Here is a 17,099-nt window from a genome sequence, read left to right as displayed (position 1 = left end):
CCTGGGCAGGTTGGAGGAAGATTCAGAAAGTCAGGTGCCTAGAGTGAGGGTTAAGAGAGAGGTAGAGGCCCTGGCTGGTGTAGCTCAGTGGATTGAGCACAGGCCTGCGAACCAGAGGACCGCAGTTCAATTCCCAGTCAGGGTACATGCCTGGGTTGCAGGCCAGTTCCCTGCAGGCCAACTCCCAGCAGAGGACGCGTGAAAGGCAACCATACATTGATGTCTCACTCCCTCTCTCCTTCCCCTCTAAAGATAAATAAATAAATAAATTTTTAAAAAAAAGAGAAAGAGAGAGGTGAAAGGAGCCCAAGGAGGTGGGCTCTTCCATGGCAGGGATTTTGGACTTTACAGAAACCCATGGGGGGAGGGGCGGGGGGAGTTGGATGGAGGATTAAGTAACTCCCCTTCCTGTTTCGAATGGGTCACTCCGTGTGCCACAGGGAAAATTACCCGCATGTGTGAAATCTGAGAGGCCCATCAGGAGGCTACTGACATGGTCTTTCAATCAATGAATTTTACCAAATTCCTGCTACTTACAATGAGGTTCAAAGAATCAGGTATGATCTCTGCCCTGGGGAAACAGCAGAGATACCCCGAGAATCAGTCTTCCCAGAGATAGGAGTGCGGGTTTGCTCAGCCGTGCAGGCAAGAAAGATGATGAGAATGATGATGATGCAGCAGAGGTCTTCAGCCGGCAAGCACCAGCTTGAGTCAGTTTAGCTTCATGGTTAAGAGAACGCGCTCTAGAACCAAGCCTCTGGGGTCATAATTCTGGTGCTGCCACTTACCAGCTGTATGACCTGAGGTGCGTGATTAATCTCTCTGTTCCTCAGCTTTCTCATCTGCAGAATGAGTCTAACAATAGTCCCTACCTCGTGGAGACGTTAGGAGGAATGTATCAATGTTATGTAAAACATGCCGAGATCAGTGCCAGGTGCTTATACATACTACACAAATGAAGGACCGTCTCCAAAGTCACACTGCCATTGTCTTTATTACTGCTGTTGTCCTGATGTGATGCGTTCATAGCCTCAGCAAATATCAGTTGTGAAAATGGAATTAAAAGGGCAAACGTTTCTAACCAAGGAACTTACAAGGATCGGTGGCCAGACCAGAGCTCAGACGAGAGATACGGGCATCCGTCTGGATTTCGCGTCCCTTCCTGTTAGGGCTGTCCTTGATGCCGGGGACAAGGACCGCAACAAGCAAGAGAAAGGTGGCTCTAAGAATGAGGCTCAGGAGACATGAGCGTAATTATGGATTAAGAAGGAGGCCGATGAAAGACAGGGCAGAAGAAGCAGGTTAGGGACAGAGGCAGATGATTGAAAAAGATGGAGACGCTACGTCAGATGCTGCTGTGAGGTAAGGGGATGACTAAGGACGCCTTTGGATGAGGTCCTGATGAAGTCATGGATGGAGTCATAGAAGTTTCCAAAGCGCATGTTACCCAGAAGGCCTCTGCCATGCACGGGTCAGGAGATTTTCCCTGCAGGGCCCACGTTTCATTCCCCAGGGAAAGTGGTAGGCTGGCAGTTCCCAGCTGCCTCATCTGGGGAAAGACACCATATCCAAGGCCATGCTCCTTCGCGGGGCAGCTTGCATCAGTGAATGGTTGACCTGGGAGTATAAAGACACAGCCCTTTCATACAAATAGGAACCACTCAGAAGGGTCACCTCACCTTCAGGACTCACCATGGAATCAGCAGAGGCCAGCAGAGTGACTGCGGCACAAGCCGACCCTTTCCCACTGGACCCTGCTTCCTCCCTTCCCCTGCACAGGCCCCCAGGAAACTTCCCACGGCTGATGCCCTGCAGAGCCCAACCACCGTGCTGACTGAAGTCAGCCAAAATAAAAATGACGACATCAGGGGATGCTTTGACACTAGGAGATCCATATACTAACAGTATCTAACAGATCTATGAGAATTGTTTCTTATAAATAAAAATTCTGGAAGTTAAAGGAATCAAATCTGAGGGAAGTTAGCAGGAATGGACTTTGCTCCAGATCCCTGGACTCATCAGACTTGCAAAAACAAGAGGATGCCATTTGCCTTTGGTGACAACAGAGTCCTGGGTTGGTGACCCGATTGATGGGGCTGTCACCCGCACAACCTCACAATCTCTTTTAATCTCCGCGTCTTGTCACTTTGCTGCCATCTGGAGAGAGGATTAATTTCATTTGTCCCCCACGGAGATTAATGCGTCCTCCTGCGTTCCAGCACACAGAGGGACACTGCTCTCTAACCCAGGAGCGCCGATCTGGCCTCGGCAGCTGCTTCAAGGCTTCCCTGCCCTTCATCCACCATCAGGAACACAGTGGTCTCCAAAAGTCATCCACATTTTCCCCACAGCTGGGGGGTGGGGGTGGGGTGCAAAATTCCCTCCAACTGCTCCCAAGAAAGAAGAACCTGTGAGGACTGTGCAACCTGTAAAGTCCTCTTTCATATTGTGCTGTCTCACGGGCTTCCCAGAGTCGAGAGAGCTCTCCACGAGCCAGTGCGGGGCAGGGGCAGGGAATTTCTTACTACGTAAGAGAGTATTCATTCATACAACTGGTTATAGTACCCAGCCTCTCATATTCTGGGACAGGCGGGAATCCTGCCCCCGAGAACCCTGAGAAATGCCTAGGTACAGAGTAGGTTCAGTGGATGTTCAATGGATGACTGAAAAAAAGGGTGCAAGGTAGATTATTAAAAAAGTAAATAAAATACTCAGCAAATATAGGTTATAAAGACAGCTGGGCTCCATGTAAATCCTGACTCAAGTGGACTCCCTTTCCTATTTCCTCAGTGCACGTCCATCCCTACAGCTCCCTCAGCAATCCATGGTAGGCACTAGGTAGAAACCTTTGGAATGAGTTACGTTACTAGGAAACCTTCTGATTGGGGTCCCAAATGCCTAGGCTCTTATAAAAAGACCTTCATTGGTGCCAATACTTCATAAGAAGGGGAACTGTTCAGCACAGAAGGTATGAGAGTTACAGGCAAAGAAAGAGAGAAACATTTTCTAATGAGAAGAAACAAATCCAAAGGGTAAGATTTTAAGGAAAATAATCAGTGTTCCACACTAATGGAACCGGTCTGTTAAAGCTCAAGAGTTTGGCCTGAGGGACCTCCATGAAATTGGCTCACAATTCATCATCATGAAGTGAAAATAACACGTTAGTGGTTCTCACTGTGCTGAGGACTTCACATGTGTTCTCATTGGATTTTCTCGATAACCCCCTGCCTTAGGTTTACTAGTATTGCCACTTCCTTTTTTCAGATGAAGAAACTGAGGTCTGGAACTGGTAAGCCATGCCACAGATACTTGACCCTGGACAGTTGGACCCTGAGGTCCATGCCCTTAACCTCTGTGCTGTACTGCCTCCTGGAAGCACACACACCACACCTTCTTTTCCCCCTTTGGACCCACAGGCACATCCACGTATTTATTATCTGGCTTTTACACTGGTTAGGAAAAATGCTCTTGGGCAACAATCACATGACCCTCCTTTAAGTCCTGTTGGTAACTAAGACTGCACCTCAGCTCTGAAGTTCTAAGGAAGCATATTTTTGTTAACATTATGGGTGTTTAAAACAAAACAAAGCACAACAAAACAAAACAGAAAATAGACTGTGTTTGTGGGCAGTGGTTTTTGTCTGTTCACAGCTAAACCCCAGGTGCCTAGAACAGTGCCTGGCACAGGACAGGCACTCAAAAATATTTGCTGAACTTGTGGTTAAACCAAAAATGATATGTACAGCACCCCCCACAAAGGTGCCACATAAATTTTACAGCACAATTAACATCCGGCCTGTGGGTTCTTGAGAGACCCTAAATTGCCAAGTCTCACTTTCTACTTGCCTTGTATTTTATATTAGAATTATTCTGTGAGATGCTTTAGAGCCAGGGGTGTCCAACCTGTAGCCTGCAAGCCACATGCAGCCCAGGATGGCTACGAATAAGGCCCGAGACAAAATTGTAAATTTACTTAAGATATTATGAGATTTTTTTGTGATCAGGTGTTGCAATGTATTTAATGTATGACCCAAGACCATTCTTCTTCCAGTGTGGCCTAGAGGTGCCAAAAGGTTGGGCACCCCTGGTTTAGGCAGCTTTGTGATGCCCCCAAAGTTACAACTTGCTAGGGGAAAAAAACAAGGACTAAAACAGAGGTCTTCTCAGGTGGCCTATGGCAAGGATGCAGATGGAGCAGATGTTTTCTTAGCCCCACGAGCCCAGGTTCAAGAGTTGCTTTGTTAATCACTTGGTGGCTTTGTATGAGGCGGGACTATCTCGTGATTAAGAGGCATGGGCTGAATGACCAAACTTAGGCATGTTTCTTAACACCTCTGAGTTTTTGTTTCCTCGTATGGACAAGCTGGGTACCACGGTACTTACTTCCATCAGTCAGCTTACAGTCGGGAGAGAAGAGCCACTCCAGACATTTCAAGGAGAGGGCACTTAACAGGGAGAATTGGTTGTCTGGGTGATGGAAGGGCAAAGAAGCCCGATAGGATGGTGAGGTGACCGGAGCTCTGCTGTATCTAAAAGCTGCTGCCAGCCCTCGCTGGTGTCCGAACAGGTAGTGAGGCCTGCTGGGAAGCCAGGGCTAGTGGAGCTGGATCCTTGAAGGAGACCCAGCTGCTCCTGGAGCTAACACCCATGTCAGACCAAGCAAGGACACAGAGCCTTGCTTCTTCCCCCTTCCTGCCCACCAGTCTTTATTTACCAGTGCCTCTTACTGGCCGAACCTCCCTAGAAGCCAGGGAGCCCTGGGAAGGTGGTACAGAACAAAGCAGGAAAGGGCAGAGAATGGATCTGGGAGCAGCTAGGCCAGCAACCAGCCCAGGACCTGATGGAGCGGCCGTGAGATTTAAATGAGATACTTAGCCCTGTGCCTGGTACGTTGCAGTGCTCCATGAAAGGTACCATGTGCAGACAGAGGGCCCTAGGCTAGGTGTGGGCAATAAAAAAGACGTGGACTGCACCACCAAGAGCGAGCAATCTGGTCACTGCAGCCCATTGTTAGCTATGACACCCTCAGGCCTTCTCTGCAGGCCTTTGGAGAGAAACTTCTAGGAGCGTTATCCCACCGTACTGTTTAGGGGACCAACTTCTGAGCATGAAACTCACCCCATAGGGGGCATCAGTGACGCAGAGAAGAACAGCCCAATGTTGGCCTATAAGTTCTTATTCTCCTAGAAGAAAAGTGAGTGTTAAAATGCAAAATATCTTTATGAGAGACATAAAATGATCTCTTCCTAAAATAAACATCAGCTCCATCATCTTCCCTGATAAGAGAGTGACTCCGTGAATGTTTCCTTTGTACCCCTGACTGCATAAAGGAAAGTACTGGACACTTTCCTAAAAAGCCAATGGCTTTACCACTGGAAGTTCAATTTAAGAAAGGGTTTTCTCAGATAAAGCACGCTGCTGACCTGGAGCTTGGTTGCGGGGATCATGACCCTGGTAATGAGAAGAGCCCATAGATGCTGCTAATCAGAGGCCAAGAATTCTTGTCTCTCCATCTCTTCTTTATCCAAAGCTTGTGGACTGACAGAATATTAATGATAGAACTCAGAGAATACACAAATATGTTTCATTAAGATGTAGAAACTACCCTCAAAACACCAAAGACAAACACTGCTAATATTCATCATTAGCAAGAAGATCAGGTAGGTTGAGATAGTGACTTGACCTTGGCAATGGAGCACAGCTATACCAGGGAAGCATCAGATACACCCTGCCTTCTTGTCCTGCCCCCATCTGCTCAGGGACATGTAGAAAACTGGCCGTGAGGGACTCTCATACTCTTCACTTTTGAACTAATAATGCCATCTTCCTTGTCAGGCATCCTGGAGTATTTTAATTAGGTGGGAAGGCACCAAAAAGTATAATCTGTACCTTCCATAGGGTGACTAAATGAAATAGCTGAGAGCTTTTAACTCATTTTCAAAGGACATGCATGAAAATAATATTTTATACAGAGACATAAAGGGGAAAGATGGGATGAGGGTCCAAAAATTACAGGTAACATTGAACTGGGTTAATAACCTCTCCCCCACACAAAGTAAATCAGCTTGACAACTCAGTGACTCAGAAGACACCACAGGGTCTGAGACAACAGAACAGCTTTGCCATTCTCAGTGCTGATCAAAAACCCTCCAAAGAGGAGAGTGCCCGGACACAACGAATTTCCTTCGGATACTGTTTCCTGGCTCTGTTTTTCTGGTCCCCAGTATAAATAATGTCACCCTTCCCATTAGTTAGTCTTGAGGCATGGCCAACCCATAATTGCAAATGCCTCCCCAACCCCCCCCCTGAGCATTCTGTTATATGGAGCTGTCAGAGAATTTCGTCCCCAAATTGTAATGGCACTCTTTGCTTTATTTAGGACTGGGTGATACAGGATGGATGCCCTTCTAGAAAAGCATGTGCATTTAAGATGGCAGAGCAAGAATGATTTATACAGGGAATAACTCCTAAGTCTGTCAAAGACCTGGCAGAGTCTTCCTGGGAAAACTAATTGCAACCAGTTCTTTCCACGGCTCAGAGACGAACTATCGGCACCCCTGGCTATCGTAAGATGCAATCTGCCAGCCTTCAGAAGAGAGGAAACCAGATTCCCCATCCTCAACATCTGTACATGCCTAATAGTGCTAAATTACCTGTAAGCCAATTACTAAGATTTGAATGTCCTTTTTACAAACATTCACTATTTTCCTTTGATCACTACAAAACCACACGACCTTTCGGATCCATTTAAGATGCATGCAAAGATCATTGGTCACCCTTCATCCACGCTGACAGGAGTGCTGTGAAGGTTGGGTCAGGGATGCTATTGAGTTCTTATAAAAGGTGGAGATGCAGGTTGCTAATCCAAAGGTAAAAGGCAAGGAAAGGGTCTGACCTGAACACGGGAGATGTTTCACCTGAGTTCTGAGAGTTGTCCTGTTTACTGACTGTCCTCCCTATTCTCCTTGTCGTGGTTCCTTCTGCCCTTTAGTCTGATAACCACACTGGACTCACTGCCCATCCACTTAAGTTGGTGGCACTGATGTTAAGAAAAGAGCCACAGTGCAGAGCATCTCCCGATGAGACCAGAGCCATCAGAATATCCCCGGGTTCTCCTTGGGACAGGCCCAAGTTCAATCCTGTCTGATTATCTAGACCAGTAGATATCAGCAGGGGTGATTCTCCTCCCAGGGGACATTTGGCAATATCTGAAGACAGTGTTGGTTGTCACAGCTGAGGGTAGGGGGTGGCACTGGCATCTGGCATGTAGAGACCAAGGAAACTGCTAAACATGCTACTATGCCCAGAACGGGCTCCCACCACAAGGAGTTGTCCCACCCAAAATGTCAGTAGTGCCAAGGCTGGGAAACCCTGATCGAGATTTTTGTCGAGGTGCGCAAATAAGACACTTCACACAAGTGTTTCTCTCTTCCAACTGGCACACACCCAGCACAGAAGCTACACCCCTACAGGAACTTGGTTTAAGCCCCACATTTGCCTGATTCAGCAGATCACACTTTAATAATGTAATTCAATTCTTCCTCATCTTTTTAATGTTATTTGGGCCCTTTAATATAATTTGGCAAGCTATTATAGTTGTTACAGCTGCTAGTTTTGCCCTCAATACTGATTTCACTTATGACCTCAGCCGGAATAAGATTTAAAGTTTGAGATGATGTAAGTGAATAAGGATTATTAGATTTATTCGTATGGCAATTTAAATAAGAAACTGACTGGCCTAGAATAAGTGGTAAATGAAAAATGCTAGTGATTTATAGACCTGTCCATTTTAAAGATTTATATGATGTGGGGGATGATTAAGTAAGAGACAGGCCTGATTATGTGAAATATGTAATTTTTGTAAATGCAATATTGGAAGCAACCTGCTAAACAGTGCTGCATAGCAACTCCCGGCTAAGCAATTTCCGTTCCACTATTATTGTGAACTGGTGTGCAGAGTCATGTGCAAATTACAGATGGAGTCCTGCTCTAATTCTCTATAGCTGGGTGGGTGTGTGGTTCCATTCCTCTATAGGAAAAGCATCTAACTTCAGGCTTGAAACCCCAGTCGCATCGGTACCCCAAAAGGCAGGGCCAGCTGGCAATTTCAGACCTGACTCAGGGACTGTGGGCCTGAGCATCTTCTCTTGTAAAGGTGTTGGCCAGTCTGTTAAGGTTGCAGTTCCTGGACTAATGAGATGGCCTGGACTTATGAAATGGAGACTATCCATTTGTCATATTTTGTGACACACTTTGGGGAAAGTACTCATGGCTGTAAAGTACTGCAGTCAGAATGAGACATGCTGGACACAGTAATGTAGTTTCCTTTCCTCGTTACGAATCCTACTCTTACCAAGGTAGCACCCAGAGCCTGAGCACAGGGAGGGCTCCGAGGGTATTCATGGGTTTCAGGGTGCCTCCCCTTCCAGGAACCTCAGGATACCCCAGGGAGCTGAGGCCCAGTGCCAACCTGAGGTTTTGTACCTAGTTCCAGAGTCAGCCAGAGGGTTGCTGTGGAGGAATGAATGATGGAATGAATGAATCGATTCTTATCTCTCAAGTAGGGGAAAATGGAAGAAAAGTTATCAATATTTAAATTACTTTGGTAGCTGCTTGGTACAAACAACAAGGCAAAACACCTATTTCTAAGAAAACAGAGAGACCTAGATAACACTTATATTTCTTCCACAAAGTGATTGCAAGACCTTGGGTAAATTGTCCACCTCTGTAAACTCAGGATTAGAGGTTCTTGATCCACTTCACAGGGTGGGTATCAGATGCTACAGGAAAAATGGAAAGGAAAGCCCTGCATAAAGCAACGGTCAACCTGCAAATGCAAATGGAAAAAGAGACTCAGAAGACAAAATGGAGGATAAAGCGGAAACAGGAAACAACTTCGTTCAATAAACGTCTGCGAAGGTCCACAGACTAACCAAGAGCAGTACCCCATGAGAACCTGGGGAGCGCAGGGCTGAGTTAGGGGGTTATCTAAACTCTACAGTGTTTTTCTGACAGATGAAGTGTTGAGGGTGAGTATAATTCACTAGTAGTCAAGGGTGTTGGGGTTGTAGCAAAGCAGAAAACTTCACGAAAGAAATAACACCTAAGCCAGCCCTTGCAGAATGTAGAGGAGTCAGACAAACAGAGACAGGAGACTCCTAGTCCACCCAGACATCTGACTAAGCTGACCCTGAGGCCCCTGTGAGGAGGTGAGGAAAATGTCCAACATGCATTCGGTGGGATATCAGGAACCAGGAACACACGGAGAGTCAATGTGGAGGAGAGTGACCCAACGTTCTGTGAATCTAGAAACTCTCAAAGTTGGTGGGGATCAGAAACTCTTATTTAAACCTCACATTTAAATCTAATATCTTTCATAAAATACATCAAAATTTTAATGAATTATAACAATTATACCATTCTTTCTCTGATATGGTGTTTGTATCATTCACAGATTAAATATAATTCTTTTTAACTTTTTTAATGTGGCCATGGATTTTTAATAGCTAATCAGAATTCCATAGCAGTGATTTTAGTAAGTTTTTTTAAAAGATTTTATTCATCCATCTTGGAGGGGAAAGGAAGGAGAGAGAGAGAGAGAAACATCAATGTATGGTTGCCTCTCATTCGCCCCCCACCGGGAACCGGGAACTGGCCTGCAACCTAGGCATGTGCCCTGACTGGGAATCGAACCGTGATCGTGTGGTCCGCAGGCCCGCGCTCAATCCATTGAGCTACACCAGCCAGGGTGTAAGTTAGTAAGTTTTTTTCCATTTAAATTATAACTATTTTGGTCCAGAGTCATGATAAACTGATTATTATTTCTGAAAGACATGGTGCCCATCCTGATTAAATGTAATGGCATAAGGAAAGGTTGATCTTATTTATAACAAATGACTTGACTCTTTAAAAATTAAAAAAATACAGCTGATATTTTAGCCCTGCATCTCTTTTAATAACCTTGAAATCTTATTTCCTGAGTCCCCAAGATTAAAAAAGTATCATAACAATCAAAGACACCTGGGCTGTCAAATTATGGCCCTCCTCAGTCAGAAAAGAGAAATATTTCTTGTTGCCAACTGGAGACACCACCATGGAGCAAAAAGTTTAGGTCATGGGAGAGAAGAGCACATTAAATAATAAGATGCATTTGTTTGTTAGGACTTTATCACCCTTTTTAAAGGCCTTCTTATCCAGCAGAGGTAGGTTTTAGATTTATTTTCTAGTTACTACATTAACAAATCCCCTAACATTTTCCTGATCAGTTTTATAAATTGATTAATAAGGTAATCATGGTTTGGGAAAGCTTTTATATACCACTTGATATTGATGTCATCTATAAAAAGACAGCCAACAGAGCACCTGATATCCAGTAAAGGCAGGTTCAAAAATTGCAGTCTTAGAAAGATAATGGAATGACCATGACCTCAAGTAGTCTGAGCCAAATAGCAACTGTCAACTTCTGATAGCAGTATTTGACCTCAGAGGCAGTTGACAGAAAGCAGCCTGAAACAACCATTTTCTCAAATTCTGTTAAGGATAATAAACCATGTTGGGTAAAATCAGCCACCTGAGTGAAGAAGCCCCTTGTAATCAATGACCCACATTTTAGATGGAAAATATCAGGCGCTAAAGGATTCTGGGAGTTTGTTGCTTTAGAATGAGTGTCTGCTAGATTTGGGGAGTTTTTGGGTTTAGTTGTTGGTTGTCCTTTTACCTTTTTTCAATTCATTTTAGTTCTTCTCAAGGGAAATTTCAACAAACATAAAAGTAGAAAGAACTCTATAATATATCCCCATCTACCCACCATGGGGCTGCAATATACCAACCTGGCCACTCTTATGTCATCGATATGAGAACATTGTATCATTTCATCCATAAATTTTAAATAAATATTTAAGTACATATTTTTAAAATATTTATGTATACATTTTTAAAAATAAACTTAAAAAAATACAAGCCCTGGCCAGTGTGGCTTAGTTGGCTGAAGCATCGTACCATAAACTGAAGGGCTGCGAGTGTGATTCCTGGTCAGGGAACACGCCTAGGTTGCAGGCTCAGCCCCTGGCTGGGGTGTGTACAAGAGGCAACTGAGCGATGTTTCTCTACTTTGCTCTCTTCCTCCTTTCCCCTCTCTTCTAAAAATCAATAAGCATGTCCTTGAGTGAGCATAAAAATAAAAATGAAAAGAAATGCCCTGGCTGGTGTGGCTCAGTGGATTGAGTGCCAGCTCGTGAACCAAGATATTGCTGGTTGGATTCCTGATTGGGGCACATGCCTGGGTTGTAGGCCAAGTCCCCAGCTGGGGGCATATGAGAGGCAACCGTACATCGAGGTTTCTCACTCTCATTGATTGATGTTTCTCTCCCTCTTTGTTTCCCTCCCTCCCTCCCTCTCTCTCTGAAAATAACTAAATAAAAATCTCAAAAAAAGAGAAACAAACAAACCAATCCAAAACCATTATCACCACTAAAAAATTAACAGTAATTCCTTAATTTCATCACATGTACATTCAATGTTCACTTTTCCTTATTGTTTCTTAAGTGCTTTTACAGCGTATCCCAACTGTCCAAATAAGGTCCAGGGCCCCCTCCCCCACTTCAATTTTCCTGGCCATTCACTTACTGAAGACACGGAGTCATTTGTCCTAGAGAGTCCCACATTCCGGGTTTTGCCCTCTGTGCCCTATTATTTTCTGAGAAGTGGTGGTTAGATCGAGGCCTGATTACATTCAGGTTGGATTTTTTGACAAGACCACTTTATTAGAGGTGTCATGTGCTTCCATCAAAGCGTCATGGTGTCTGGTTGTCTCTTTCTGTGATGTCAGAGGCCACTGATGATCGATGGTCTCTGTTAATAAAAGCTGTTTAGAGGAAAGCATTGGACCAAAACGTTTAGAAGATTTCAGCTTTTTTATTTTTAAAGACTAAAAATAATTTCATTCTCTGCCAGGCACTGTGTTCTACAGTACACAGTGTCTAATTTAATCACTATAATACCCTTATGAAGTGGTGCTGGGGGAGAATTTGAACCCCACCAGCCTTCCTCTAAAGTCCAGGCTTTTAGCTACCACAGAAACAAATCAGCTTGAGGGTCCCATGAGCTACAAAAGGAGAAACCCTTGCAACTCACATGAGCAGTTAAAAGAGGTGGAGGTGAAAGCGTAGCCAAAAAAAAAAAAAAGGTCAGATCTTAAAAAAAACACAGTACATATTTATCCTTTTAAACACAGATCAGAAAGAAAGAAGGAGCTCCTACCCTTTGCAACAGCGTGGATGGAACTGGACAGCATTATGCTAAGTGAAGTAAGCCAGGTGGTGAGGGACAAATACCACATGATCTCACCTTTAACTGGAACCTAATCAATATAACAAACAAGTAAACAAAATATAACCAAAGACACTGAAATTAAGAACAATCTGACAGTAATCAAAGGGGAGGTGGGAAGGGATAACGGGTTGGAGGGGGAAAGGATTTTCAGTAACAACTATAAAGGACACACAGACAAAAAGAAGGGCGGGGTGGAAGCAAGGGAGGGAGGTGGGAATAGCTGGGGTGGGGTGGGGGTGTGGTGTGGGGTCAATGCAAACAACTATAATTGAACATCAGTAAAAATAATTTTAAAAATAAATAAGATAGATCAAAGCACCAAATAACTGTTTAAAAAGTGGCAAATGCAATCATTGAGGGGACATATCACCTGACAAAGGTTGTGAGTCAGTTCTAGTCGCAGTGTCATTGCGGTACAGGCACGAAAAGAGGTGGAAGAGGTTCAGGACAGTGTGCACTGAACAGGGTGGAAATGGCACTACAAATGTTCCCAAAGTGACTGAATAGAAGCTACGATGCCCCGTTTAAAGCCAGCTCCGCCCTTTGCACAAATCAACTTAGAGTTATGTTATGCACTCTCAGTGTGCAAGAGTTGCCAAAATTAGAGCCATTTCATTAATCTCCCATGCCAGGGAGAGGTGGCTATATATATCACTCCCAGTTACAGTGACAGCAAGACAATAACATTACATTTCCACGGTGCATCAAATAGCATTTCTCTCAATTCATTTGCTATCAGAGTCTCTTTAAAAATATAACTAGAATGTCTGTCTTTCAGACTTCAACAAGACTTGCTTTGAGATAAACATCTTATTTTTTTAGTATAAAAGAAGAAAAGTATGGAAGCTTCACTCCAAATGACATTTCAAAGCAAATTTAAAAATTAATATTTTTTATGTTTGTCTCAGTCTGCTTGGGAATGGTGCTTCTGGATTAGGAGGAGAAAGAAGAGAAGGAAGGAAGAAAAGAAGGGAAGGAAGAAAGGAAGGAAGGGGGGAGGGAGGGAAGACTTAAACTTATAGTATTTAGGATGATAACTTTTATTGCAGTATTTAGGAAATTTAAATGTGTCAAAAACAATACTAGCTAACCAGATAAGAAGTGATGTTTTATCATTTGGATGCATTTTTTGAAAATAAAATGACTAAGCAAATTCAAAGTTTCTCCCTCTTCCTGTATCTTCATCCCACAGCTCACTTGAAATCACTGTGCTTTTGTTTAGGATTCTAGTTAGAATTTATAAGCTCTGATGGAGCAACCCCAACTTCCCCAACAGCAGTTATTAACAAGAAACTGTCATGGTAGAGATTTCTGTAAAGCATCCTCTGGAACAAGATTTTATTTATTTTTAGACAGAGGGGAAGCAAGAGAGCCAGAGAGGGAAATATCAGGGTGAGAGAGAAACGTCCATAGGTGTCCTCTCCTACTATCAGATGGAATTGAAGCCAAAACCTAGGCATGGGCTGTGACTGGCCATTGAACCAGCCACATTTTCCCTATGCAGAACAATGCCCAATCAACTGAGCCGCCCAGGTCAGGGCCCTTCCTCATTATTTTTAAAGCAATTTAAAATCAATCATATTTGATAGAAAAACAATGATCAGTTTTAATAGAGGATTATTAAACATGGAAACAGGATCTCCAAGACTGCATTGTAAAATAAAATTAAACACACACACACACACGCACACACACACACAGAGGCAGGAGGCAGAGCTGAGACTTGTGCTATCGTTTTACAGTTGTCACTGCAGCCAAGAAGTCTTTACATTGCCCAGATCCATGGATCTGGTTCCTTCCTCTCACACAACGCATTATGTTATGGGGTGCTTCTACAACCATTTCGTAAATGTTGCTCCTTGCAAACAGTCTTGCTGCTCTGTTAACCAGCTTTTTTGGTCTTAGCCCCATGAACCATTTCGTGTCACAGGATCATGAACATAAATTTCCATCACACTCAAGATCACTTAACTGTGCACTGAAGAAATCCTTCGGGGAGTAAAAATCCGCAAAGCAATACAACAGACAAGAAAACAAAGCCCAGCTGGTTCAGACCAGGATGCTCAGAACACTGGCTGCGGACAAAGGAGAACTCAGGCCCCCAGGCTGCCGCCCCAACCCTCCACCCCAACTCTCCTAGCCTACGGAACCTGGCGCATGCGCCTTGTTAACAGGCTCCGGTGGCACAGGGTAATGGAGTTGAAAGAGCAGGACCATCTAGTCTTGGGCAAATATTCTGCTCTGCTACTCACTAGCTGTGTGGTTTGGAGCAAGTGGCATAATTTCTCTTAGCCTCAGTTTCCCTGTCTGCAAAATGAAGATCATACCACCTTGTACAGTTATTGTGAGCACTAAACAGATACCACATGTATAGCTTCTTACTGTATGGTAGAATCTCAAAAAGTAGTATTTGTTATCATTTACCATCATAGCTCAGATCATTGTCCCAAATATGTAAGGGACATCACCATAGCAACAGCACTGTCCTCAGACTGATTATGTAGAAAACTAAATTGAAACACAAATTTAGATAATACCCATCCTTCTTTTAGACATTCTTTTAGACTTTGGGCTGTCTTCAAGTGCAACAATGTGGTTTATCTTGCCTATGTATTCACCGCTCCCTTCCTCTCTGTTCAGAGAACAGAAATTAAAATCTGTAAAGGACCACAGGTCTTTTGAAACCACATGGAGTGAACGGAGCCACTAAATGGTCCAGCATCAAAATGTCCATCACAATGCTGAAAACTCACGACCCCCCAAATTTCGTTACTAGCCCTCACATTCTGAGTTAACCAATCCATCCTAAATCCACACCTCTGAGGCAAACAAAGAAGCCAAATATAATACTTCCCCGACACCATCCAGTTTGGGATGCTGTTAAAATATTGGTGAGTTTTGAAGGTGGTGTGTCAAACAGAGACGTGACAGGGCCACCTCTGAAAGTCACACTTGATAGAGATTCCTCTGGAGAGAAAAACAGGTCAAAGACAGATACTCAGCGTGCACATTTCCTTTCTGAACTGCATGGAAATATCAAATACATGATTTCCCAGGTGAACTATTCATTTTGCTTTTTCTCTCTCCATAAAAGAAAATTTCTGGGATTATAAGAGTCTACCTACAAACTGACCTAACCTGAAGATAGAAAAAAAATAACAATAATAAAGATACAACAGTGAATTCCGTTGTTTCTTGAGGAACACACATACACACACCCTACACATACACACTTAGTTCACAAAAAATAAATTAGCCTATTGACAAAAAAAGAAATATATATTTCCCTGGGAAAATTCAACCCCTGTAAGGATAATGGTTGGGCATTTCCTTCTACCTTGTTATTCCTTAAACACAGCCTGTCAAATATTTTGCTTCTGTGGTTGCAGTTACCACCGGAATGGCACAGAAAAAGCTTTGAACAGACAAGGAATCTTTGCTGGATCCAGAATAAAAGGAGTCAGATATCCCCCCACTTTCCCAGGAAGGCTTATGACAAGGACCTATATGTGTTCTTGTGAGGTTGACATGGCTAAAAGAGAAAACATCTATAAGCAATTGAATTTGCTAGGCTTAGAAACGTATTTGTAATCAACACAAGATTATCAGTCACTCATATTTGGAGGCAGAAGAGTGGGGAGAGAACTATCACAAGACAGAAAAGACAAAACAGACTGACAGCACGCTCCCCTTTAAGAGGAGGGACATTCTGCTATGTCCAGGGGTTCAGACAGCCTCCACCACTGGGTGCAAATCAAAGGACCGAGGAGCTGCTACAACATCTTCCTGTGGGCTGTAAAGTCACTGAGGTGAGTGCCTAGAGTGGTTGGTACCTGGGGGAAATCTGACTAACTGGGCCGAGAAAGTACTGTCTCCAGCATCTGGTCCTCAGCTTATCAATCATCAAGCGTTAGTTCAAAACCAACTCACCCACTTCTACCTGGCTGGTAAAGAGCCCCTAAGGATTCTCACAGCATGTCCCCAACTGCCCATCACTTACCCACATCCAAGCTTAGTCCAGGAGACTTGGAAAGCCCCAGGTTTTCTGGTTAGGATCCACGTCACCCAAGACTGTCCAGGTGTGGTTTTAAGGGCGATGAGAATCTCTCTCTTGGGAAGAGCTGCCTCCCCCATTCCCAATGTAGCTTACCCATCTTCCCAGGCTACATGCTTCAGAGAACCCTATGTTGGAATTGTTCTGTCCAAAGCTTCCTCTAAAATGCAAATACATTAAGGAAAAATTTAAAAATACAGGATCTGTCCAGAAAAAGTTCATCCATTGTTAATATAATGAGAATGGTTTGCATGACAACATCAACATAACCTGGGAGCCAAGGAGAGTGGACTGGAATGCACATGTGTTCAATGATGACTTCACAACAATGATGACTTCACTGTTCTAGTCAGTTGGGGCAGTAGACACCACTGAATGAGCATGTGTACTGTGGGGCCATTGCATTCAAAATGACTGAGCAAGTAGAGCAATGAATCTGCATCAGATTTTGCATTAAGCTTGAACATTCCTCTGCAGAAAGTATTCGGATGATTCAGAAGGCCACAGCTATGGGCAACTGGTGATTGGCAGCTTCAACACAACAATGCACCCACTCACACATCACATCTCAGGAAGAGTTGGCGAAACATCAAATCACCCAGGTGACTCAACCACAACAGCCCAGATTTGGTACCCTGCAACTTCTAGCTTTTCCCAAAACTAAAATTTTCTTTGAAAGGAAAGAGATTTCAGGGGGAAGGATGGAGCATGGGAA

This window comes from Sturnira hondurensis, unplaced genomic scaffold (genome assembly GCF_014824575.4).
Source record: "Sturnira hondurensis isolate 20B ecotype Veracruz unplaced genomic scaffold, ASM1482457v3 Scaffold0002840, whole genome shotgun sequence".
NCBI classification, from domain to species: domain Eukaryota; kingdom Metazoa; phylum Chordata; class Mammalia; order Chiroptera; family Phyllostomidae; genus Sturnira; species Sturnira hondurensis.
The sequence above is the reverse complement of the archived record's forward strand: the minus strand, read 5'-3'. Positions refer to the sequence as shown.